At 40.3% G+C, this 10,546-nt stretch overlaps 1 long non-coding RNA gene across 1 annotated transcript; it reads left to right on the plus strand.

Annotated features, from left to right (window-relative positions):
- The first annotated feature begins 1 nt into the window (after position 1).
- Positions 2–8,707, plus strand: LOC135240584 (uncharacterized). Its single transcript, XR_010325725.1, has 2 exons — positions 2–141; positions 5,299–8,707. It is a non-coding gene; the product is annotated as an uncharacterized LOC135240584 (long non-coding RNA).
- Positions 8,708–10,546: the final 1,839 nt, after the last annotated feature.

Raw genomic sequence — 10,546 nt, forward strand, 5'->3', positions numbered from 1 at the left:
CCCTGAAGTAAGGTTGTGCTAATTTCGATGGCGATTTGTGTAGAAGAAACCTACGCTGCTCTTTAGCAGTTGTCTCACACTTTCTCAAAGTTCGTCTTTCGACGTACAAGTTTTCTCACGAAGAATGCATCTTTAACTACGGTAATAAGTGACGTAAACTTAAACTTTGGTTTTATAGCGAGTTAGCTAGTTATATAATTAGCATATCTATTTGTTTGAGAATGTTAAGGAAAGTACTGCCATTGTTTGAACTATTTTAACAGACAGTATAGACAGTGATAGGCCTCCTACACGTAGGCTACAGCCTTTTCCCCTCACAGTTCCACCCATCGCGTGTGAAATTTGGTGCTAAAATGCTCATCACTGCAACACATTTTCTTCACTGTTAATATTAATGAATTATTAAAATAATTTCAGGAGATTACCGTAACCACCCACCAATAAACTTCACTAAAACATGAATCCGCGCATGATCAAATTGAGGTTGTACTCCTACCTAACATCGAAGCCACTTCCCATTTGCTTAATAATACTATTGGGACGTTAAACAGCTTCCATTCTTTAAACCACTTTCAAAAACCATAGCTCCATTTTCTTCAGAAATACTGTATGGCAGTCTGAACATCAAGAGTTGCAGTACTATACATTTTCAACAAAAAAAAAAGTCTACGTATAAATGCTGTATACGTACACTGTTTAAACTGAAGGGACTGTAAAAGAATCTCAGATAAATGACTTTCATCGTGGCAAATCTCAAACAAGAAAGCAAAGCAGAAACACCAGCCTGGGGCCACCTTTATTATGCTTTTACATCCTGTGAGCTTAGCAAGTCATGTTAAGAATTCGGGACTAAGAAGAGTTCTAATGAGAGGAGTGTTTTAAAAGGGAGTGAAATGGAGGAGCAGGGTGAGAGGGATATCTTCTGAAATTAATTTTTAATACAGAAGTGACACATCTACTTTAAATATTTTTTTTTAAATCCTTTAACTGTAGCATTTACTTGCTCACTTAATCTAAAAAGTTTTGGCCAATTAAAGCTGCAGTATATATAAGCAAGGCAAGTGTGTTACGTTACACAGCATTTTATTTAGAAGACACTTTTACCCTAGACGAGGCACTGTAAGTGCATGCTGATGGTTGTTGGAACAACTACATTGTGTACAACAGACTTCTTCAAGTTCTACTTTCTGGGTCCCAGATTCCTTTTAAAAATGGTGCATATGAGCCAAATACATTTATACATACTGCAATGATGTAGAAATAAGATGTTGTGTTCACACGTGTAGAAATATGCATAAGTATTTCTTATTATTCTGTGTCTATTATTCTGTGAGAGATGTACTGACTGCAAGTGCTGACCTGAGCATATAGTGACAATTTTTGATCCGTCTAATTGTTTTGCTTTATTTTAAATGATCAAAGCGCCACGAGTATACCAAGGGTAGACTACCAGTTTAAATAACCACTGTGTGTAATCTAAACATTTGTTTTATGCTTGGTGACCAGAGGGTGGCAGTACATGCAAAGAATTGTGTTTTAGCTCTAGCCACATTATGAACGTCAACTGCATTTTTACCGGAAATCACTTTGATAAATTATGTGGTATTCACATTATTCAGTGTTCAGTTCAGCATTGGTGAAATCTATGTTCCTCATTATTGACAGGGTTCATTGGAAAACAAGACAAATTACACTACGTTTTGAGTACAGTTGATAATTAACACATTTAAATTCACTGTCTAGACAGTGCATTTGGGAAGTATATAGTATGTCCCCCATTAATGTGTGTAGTGTTGAGTGAATAGAGAATATCTCAGTATTTGTGCAGTCTTCCTCAGCACTTGAAATGCATATGCAGTTCATGCATCTACACTTTGCAGTCTCACCTCTGCCCATGCCACACTGACCAGTTCAGAGGTGAAGTTCCCATTACAAGTGGGGTAGAACTTAAAAATATTCTTTTTGCTTGTACACTATATTTTATGAGAGAGAGCACAGCAGAGTGTGTGGGTAGAAATATGCTGGCTCCCAAAGGTCTGTTGAACAAAGACTGAAGCATGTGGTATTGTGGGTGTTCTCCTGCCAGGATGTTACAAAAGGCTGGCTGTCCTGTTTGCTTCTGCATCCCCACACATATTACGTAAAGTGTGTTTGGACCATGGCGGCTTGGGGCTTCTGGTGTGGTTGCATTCACCTTATATACTTACATTTTTCTGAACAGTGTATTCATTGAGTGTGTCTATCATAGCATTGCAGTCATTGGTGAGGGGGATGGGTTGTATGGATAAAATGATAAGAAAGAAAAAACACAATGTAAAATGTCAAGATAGAAACATCTATAATATCAAGACCGCTAAACTGCACAAATATGAATAAGGATCCATGGCGAAGTGCAAAGCATTTATCCAGCTATTCAAAGTGGCATAATTGGCATAACATTTGCAATCTTGCCGTTTTCAATTAGATATTTTCCCCACAACTCAGACGACCCACTCCTTACATTTCAATATCCCTGACATCTGTCACCTGTTGTCAGAATCAATTACGAGCCCAGGGCACCTGCATTTTAAAACCACACTCCTCAAAAGCATTTATTCTGAGCTTTGAGTAAATACTGCCCACTCAAACAGCCCTTTGCCTTAGGCACTTACTCATGCAATGTCCTATTCATTAGCCTGATATAAAATAACATGCGTATCCTGAAAGCGTTTTTACATCAGAATTATGTTAGTTCTTTACAGGCCTTTATTACAAAACCTGGCAAGGGCTGTAGCTGCGTTTGTTTTTGTAACACTTTAGCTTGTACCAGTGGATGGTAAAATCAATGGCCACAGAAACAGCAGCCCCATGCTCCTGAAAATGTACACAGCCTGTTGGCAGTCTTCCAGATAATGTGACAACAGAAAGGAGGGGAAAAGGCAGCACCCGTCCCAGGGTGGAGCTGCGGTGTCCCATGATACCTTTGCTCTTCCAGCTCCCAACCACCCCAAACACAGCAGGCGGCCAGAATAGTCCATGAGCCAGGAGGGTTGGGTTGGGCTGGGTTCAGCTGGGGATCAAGGCCCATAGCGGGTTAGGTCAGACCAAGTGTAGTACCATTAGGTGTCTGTGAGTCTCCCACTCGCAGACACACACAGACCCATGGCAAGAATTCGTTTTATAGAATGATCCAGACATTCACTCCTGTTTTTTACAATCAGTAACATCTCCTCAACCCCACCTGTACCCCCAAGATGACAAAGCTAATTCGCCAACAAAACAATCAGATATTTTGCTCTGGCTAGCTATGTCGGGAGCTTTATGACATCGTATTACAGACTGTTGGAATATCATCTCCTTCAAAAATTCAGCAATAGCTGCATTCATATCAGTTAGGCAGTCACAAGTATGTGAAAATGCTGAACCGGCATATCAGATAGCAAAAACTTTCACATAGCTGTCATTTGCAACAAAGTTATGGGGTAGCTAACTTTGGTTTAGTAGTGATGGAACATACCTATGCTAGCTCTGCTTGCACAGCATCAGCAGGTTTCAGTCTGCTCTAGCCTGCCTGGAAGCATGTAACAAGCACACACATGCACAAACATATGCACAGGAAATTCTCGGACCATCATGGCCAGCTAGCTAACGCTGGCAAACATAACTGGGTTTAGTTAGCAAATAATGGCATCTAACCCGAATGCTGACCACCAAGGAGACCCTGTCTCTCCAGCACTATCCCAGCTGTAAAGGTAGCACTCACTGTCACCTGTCCATATACGTTTCCTCCTCTTATCCTTCTACCATTGGTGATATGCTTTTCAGATGCAGCCCGCACAGAAAAGAGGGCCATGCTCAGAAACATCCCAGACACTTTTTAGAATAAGAAATACAGGCAGACAAGCAAGGACTGGGCAGAAGTGCACAGAGACACAGATTGCTTGTCCATCATAGTAATGACTGAGCAAGGTTGTTTTATTATATTTCCAAGGTGAAAATCCTGCATAGCATGCCTTAAAGACTCATTTTATCCTCTAAGGATGACAGTCAGCCAGGTCATAAGCCGTATTTAATGGGACAGGAAATGAAATCAAACTGAGAGGAATAGGGTGGTTTAAACTAAGAATTTTCACAGTGTCAATTTAAAGTAGAAAACGTACAGTACAGGCCAAAGGTTAGGCCACCTGTAGTTAAAAAAATAATTTAAAAAAATCTTTAGGTTTAGAAGAATTCAGTTAATATATGCACATTTATTGAATAACAAACCAATTTTCAATTTCTGCCTACAATAACAAAAAAAGATGGAAATGCCTTTGGCTTTAATTGCAATTTAAGAAGCTTATGATTCCCAGGTGTAGTGTTCAGTACAGACTCCGAAGGTTCCAGCTGATGGGCAGTAATGTTAACAGGAGAAGGCCCGGGAGAAACAGAAGACAAATATCTTGTGTTGTCTAGCAAGAGAAACTGTCGCAAAACTGCATCACAACTACAGGAAGCTACGAAAACTGTTGCAATTCGGTGTGGTAGGTAACATTACCGGTCGTATGGAAACCGGTGCAAGACAATGACTTCACGGCATGTATATCGATTTTCTGTGAGAATGGTCAAATTCTACAGTTATCTACTTTTAACTAGGTTACTGTAGCTACCCTGCAATGCCACTTGTCTAAATTAATGTTGGCTCGCCCTACACATAAACAATTCGTAGGTCTGTTGTGTACACAATTATACCGCATTAAAAACACTTCCATTTTAACATATGACAAGTAACTTGGCCCTGTGTTTTAAAAAAATCTTATATGTAGACAATATGGTTGTTCAAGCTTTGTGTCACATCAAAGTGTCAAATAACAAAAAAATTCCTTTATACTAAAAGTTCTCTATAAGTATATTTGCAACTTAAAATAAATACTATGCACACATACATACACAGAATGTGTCATGATTTCCATCGGTACATTTTCCTAGCAGAATATATTGACAAACAGTAAAAATTAGAACTATTGAGGCCCATTAAATATTGAATCTTCCAGACATATCCAGACATATGTTTGCCCCATTAATGTACTGCATGCTTGTACACTCAGGACCAAGTTACTTGAAATAATTTCGGAAACATTGGGTAGTATTGCTTTTGAATACAGCTCGTTATATTGCGTGAGATAAGATAGCCAATATTGCTTCTTGGCCTCATTTTGATAATAGCATGTTTAAAGTCAAGCCTAGATTTTGCAAGTTTGAATTAATGACTTATAGAAAGTGCTTTGTATCTGTGAGCACTTCGGCATTGTTGTATGTTGAAAATGTGTTTTTCTTCAGATGTTCAGGGGCTGTGATTCATGGCGCCTGCCCTTCTTCCTGACTCGGGCTCATGTAGCTGCTGTGTGGCCCGTGTGTGCACGGAGTGGTCAGCACGTTCACTTCAGCGTCTCACTTTTTAGACTTGCCTGTCTTCGAGTGCGTCAGCCTTTCCGCGGAACGCGTCCACAAGCAGCGCGGCGGCGACTCTTGGCGGGCGGGGCCGAGAGACGGTAAAAGCAAAACGGCGGCGCTGTGCCATTCTGCTCTCAGGAAGGACGACAGCGGCGGACGGTAAAAGCTCTTCTCCCGCGTGCCGCATCGATCAGCGGCGAGGGAGCGGTAAATGCAGGGCCCCGTCGATACGCTGACGCCATCAGGCCTAATGGGGTAAAAAAAAAAGACCCTTCTTCCCTGCCCAAACAGATCAATTGAGCTCTTCCAGCACTGCTGCTGCTTTTGCACCATTTTTATAACATTTACATCACATTAGACAACAGAAAATGATGTTCATGCTGACAAAGAAAGACATTTTTGGTCCTTCTATAGAATACTATTCGGAATGTTCCATACTGTAAGGTCCAAGTTTCCCGATATAAAGAGGGAAAGAGCAAGCTAATGGAAATGATTAAAGTTCCATTTAAATTTGGCTTTATTTATTATTCACTAGTTTGAAAGTTTTAACTTCTTGCGCTTAGTAGTAGTAATAAACTTGAAACGTGAAGGGGGCACTTTAAATCAATGTTAAAGTACAGGTTGAAAGAGCTTGCATCGAATGGAAGACTAAATTTAGAAAAGCAAGGAACTGCTATAATTGTACTAGCCCCACATCCTGACCTCCATTTGTTCTTATGACCATTATTATTCTCCGCTGTGTCCTGCGACCCTGGAGCGATATGATTTATCGAGTTCATGATCAGATACAACTGAGTGAGGCGCAGGGATTTCATTTGCTTTATGTGAGCAAACCCTGTGTAGGGCGGTCAACGTGCAGCAAGATCCGGGCTGTACCACAAAACCCATGCTCATGTGACTGTCCAACCATCCCATTTGTGGAAGATTAAAGGAATGGCAATTCATTCATTTGGTAGTCACTACATAAGTGAAATAATACATCCAGAGGAAAATCATGTCATCTAGGTCATCTAGGAGTTTTTCTTCTGCCTGTTGGCAAAATGGAAGAAAATGTCACATAAAAGCTCTATAATTCAGTCTTCAACAATAATTTTTATTACAAAATTTAGTCTGGGTGCAGTGGTTGCCTTTGACCAGAGAAAGGCAGTGTGTAAAGCTGATCTAATGTCCCTACTGTGAGCCTGTAACTTTGAGGGAGGGAGGGTTGTTGACTATTATGGATGCAATGCATGGAATTGCAGGTTTGTGCCTGTTTGATTCAACTGCATTTGGCCATTCTGATCTCAGAATCAGCCAGCAGCCATACCACCATGTTCCTGAAGCTAAGAAATTGTGGGCTTGGTTATTACTTGGATGGGAGACATATTTTGAAAGCAAAGTTAATGCTGGAAGTGGTGTTGGTAGGCCAGTAGGGGGCAATCTTCCTTCTGGTCAAATAAACCCAATACCTCAGTGCAGTGATGGGGATGTTGTGCTGTAGGAGATGCTGTCTATCAGGTGAGATGTTGAACCAAGGTCCTGACTCACTGTGGTCGTTAAAGCCCCCGTGACACTCATTGCAAATAGCAGGGGGTTCCTTGGTGTCCTGGCTAAATTCCCAGCTTGGCTCGTTCAGCCTGAAACCTAATCATCCCACGATTTATTTGGCTAAAAATAAGTTCTCTGCATCTCCACCTCAGCAGATGTGTGGTGAGTGTTCTGGTGTAAAATGGTTCTTGTACACTGGTGGTGGGATAGGTGAGTTCCCCCTCATCGCTGTACAGCACTTTGAGCATCTGGAATAGTGCTATATAAACGCAATGTTTATTTCATTCATTCATTCATTCATTCATTCATGAGTCCAGCCCCAGCTGTGGACAGGCATATCACTTTTCTCTTTTTTGTGTACAGCAGACTAATCAATGGGCAGGGGGACATTCTGTTTCTGTATTTACCAATAGTAACTGAGTTGTACAAAAGCATCATTAGCAGACACAGAGGAAGTGATGGTCTGACGTAGTAGTGATGTCTGACTCTTAAATACAGACCACAATCTAAACTGTCTAGCCCCAAGCAGAATCCCTCTGTACAACAGCCAGGTCAGAATTGTAGGAAAGATGTTGCTAAAGGCCACAGTGGCTTTGGGAATCAGCACAGAAGTAGTATAGTCCAGAGGCTATTTTGAGTTTTCAACAGTGGAAACGTTACTATAGCTCTCTTCAAAGGTTTACCAGCCAAGCGATAAACAGGAAGCAAAGGCCCCATTTTGCCCCTTGGTGTGAGATAGGGGAAGGAGCTGTGTCAGTTGAGGACAGCTAAGGAGCCTATTGATTTGTATTTGTTGTTGTGTTGTTGCTTTTTAGGATTGTCGTCAACTTTTATTTTGCTGACCTGGCAAAACCTGAAAAAATAAAAGTGTCTGGTGACCAAACAGTCTGATTGGCATTAAAACGCTGCAGACAAGCAGCATTCATGCAATCGATGCAGAAAAGATATCAATAACAGCATTTTTGTTAAGTTCAGATGGATGTATGGATATGCATCAGCCAGATCGGTTTAGAAAAAGTAATGGAAATGTTATCTTTCTGATTATCAGGTGGTTGTGTTCGGTCTTTGAGTAATGTGAAGTCACGGGTTTGAATATAGGATGTCAAGTAGTTTATATGGTTGCTATAGATTAGCCTACCTTGCAGAATTGCACTAATGCATCTGAATCAATAAAGTATGATAGATCTATATTTAACTTCCATCCAACCTTCAGCTGTCTTTACTTGGGAATATAGATTCATAACTTACCGTCATATTGGTTTGTTCATCCAATTATTGTGAACTTTTAATAGCATTTATGGCAGGGCAATGTCAATGCTGCTGTAAAAGGTTATTTTAAAAACTTGTTACCTTTTTCTAATGAAATAATAAAGGGAAAACCAGTGGATGTTCAGAAGCAAACTATTGCGAAGAAAAACATTTACTTTCTTATAACATTACCTAAATTCCAGGAATGTTGTTCATCAAACAGGAATATGTCTGCTGGACATGAGTAAGTTAATTAATAACACCTTGTTTGTACAGATGTTTAGATTTCATAATTGATGGTAAAATGTTTGATTTACAACAATGATAGACCCATTAGACAGCTATCTTATGTTTTTTTTTTTTTAGGAATTCCAGTTTTTTTTTATGTTAACTGGAAAAAGGCTGGTATTCTGGTATGCAAATATTACATCCAAATGAGGTCTGAACAACTGAAAGTGCCTAAGTTCTAAAATATTATGGATTAGGAGGATTGCAGGAGAATAAAAAGATAAGAAAAATATGCAACAGACAGTACCAGTACATGTTTTTCACAACAGAAAGTACCACAGGTCTTTCACAGTGTCCATTTCCCCTCATTTTGAAAGTAATATCTGATTAATATTTAGTACATGCTGCTGTACTAAATGCTGTACTAAATCTGGTGTTTCTAATTAATACTTAGTTTGGGGAGATCTGATTGGGTCTGTTCAGTTTCCACATGAAAACAAGTAAACAGTCTGCATGCAGAATTATAGTATCTTACCAAACTGGCGGCCTTTATAACATTTAATTACATTTGCACCACTGAAATCCTATTATCTAGACCAGTCTTGACCTATTGCAGTCTTACCTACTCAGGTAACTAACAATTTATTAGTTAATTGGAACGTTCTGTTTGGCACCAAAATAATGACCCTCACTTGTTGACAGACAAGGCATGGCTTTAGAAATACAATTCAACACAAATTCTGACCTGACAAAGTGACATTGGTGAGCTGTGTAAATTGATTACATTTCTCCTTGTCTGTAAGCCTGAAGAGTTTCTCATACATTGTAAAGAGGACTGAGAAACAAGGAGATGGAATGTAAGGGTCAGCCTGGCCTCTGGGTTGTTTCTCAGGGCTCAGTGAGAACTCCACATTCCGCGGGTTTCCATGAAGGGAGGGAGGGTTTCAGTTGGCAGAATAACCCTTCTCTGGTCCTCTCTAATCCTCCTCTAATCAGCTGAGCTCCTGTAAACATGTCTGCAAGGTCTGCATCGGCTGCACAGTCTCCTGGTGCACTAGCTCAGGTGGAAAAAAGGGCCGGTCTGGCTGTATGCGTTTCCGTAGACAGACATGCTTCTCTGCACCCTTCCAGATGAAAGGAAGGCGTTACAGCGGTGGGATAGGCTGCGACGGTTGGGAATTCCAGATTTGGCTTCTGATAAGGGAAAACAAACATCTGTACTGGCCCCTCTTCAGAATGTGCCCCCCTGGGACAGCCAGCATTTTCCACTGTTGGCGAGATGAGGCATACACCACGACCATCCCACTGTGCTGGTTTAATTTAGATCTTCTGATGCTGAGGCATGCGCATTACAGCACACACAGTTCTTCATTCTAATTTTAGCTGTGAATGTTCTTTTGCGTGAAATTCTATTTTTTAAAAATCGCTGAGTTCACAAAAATAACACTTTGAAAAAAAACAACAGAAAAGTAGGTTCCTCACTATTTGCATGTGATCTCTTCTACCCAGGATAGAAAAACAACTTTACTCTCCCCTGTGCGGAAATGTATTGTGCGGCAATGTCATCAAAAATAAAATAATACATGTGTGGGGAAAGAAAACGATAATAATCGACAGTACAACCATGCCCAGCAGGCTGGCTTATAAGACATCATGGAAGTCCACAACAGTGATAAACATGGCATGGGAAAGGAAGTCAACTGGCAGTAGTTTAATTCTAATTCAGTAGTTCAGTCCACCCTGGCGAGTGTGGACATATGTAAATTTCCAATCCTTTGAGGTGCAACTTTGGTTAAAATAGTTTATTCGATTTAATTTAAAAGGGCCTGTGTGTAGTACAGTCAGTAACGGTCAGGGAACTGGTGAGACTGCAGATTGCAAGTTCAGATCCTAGGTGGGGCACTGTCGTACGCTTTCTTCAAAAATACAAAATACTTAACCTTGCTCACTTCATTGTGTGAATGGAGACCATGTAAAAGCTGTGTAAGTCACTCTGGATATGAGCATCTGCCAAATGCCTTAAGGTAATGTAAATAATTAGAATTGGGCATTCCAAATTTGGGCGAGAAAAGACAGTAGACATTTGGAAAGATTGAAAGTTTGAAAATGAGATTCACGCAAAGACTTCACA

This window comes from Anguilla rostrata, chromosome 15 (assembly GCF_018555375.3).
Source record: "Anguilla rostrata isolate EN2019 chromosome 15, ASM1855537v3, whole genome shotgun sequence".
Lineage (NCBI taxonomy): Eukaryota > Metazoa > Chordata > Actinopteri > Anguilliformes > Anguillidae > Anguilla > Anguilla rostrata.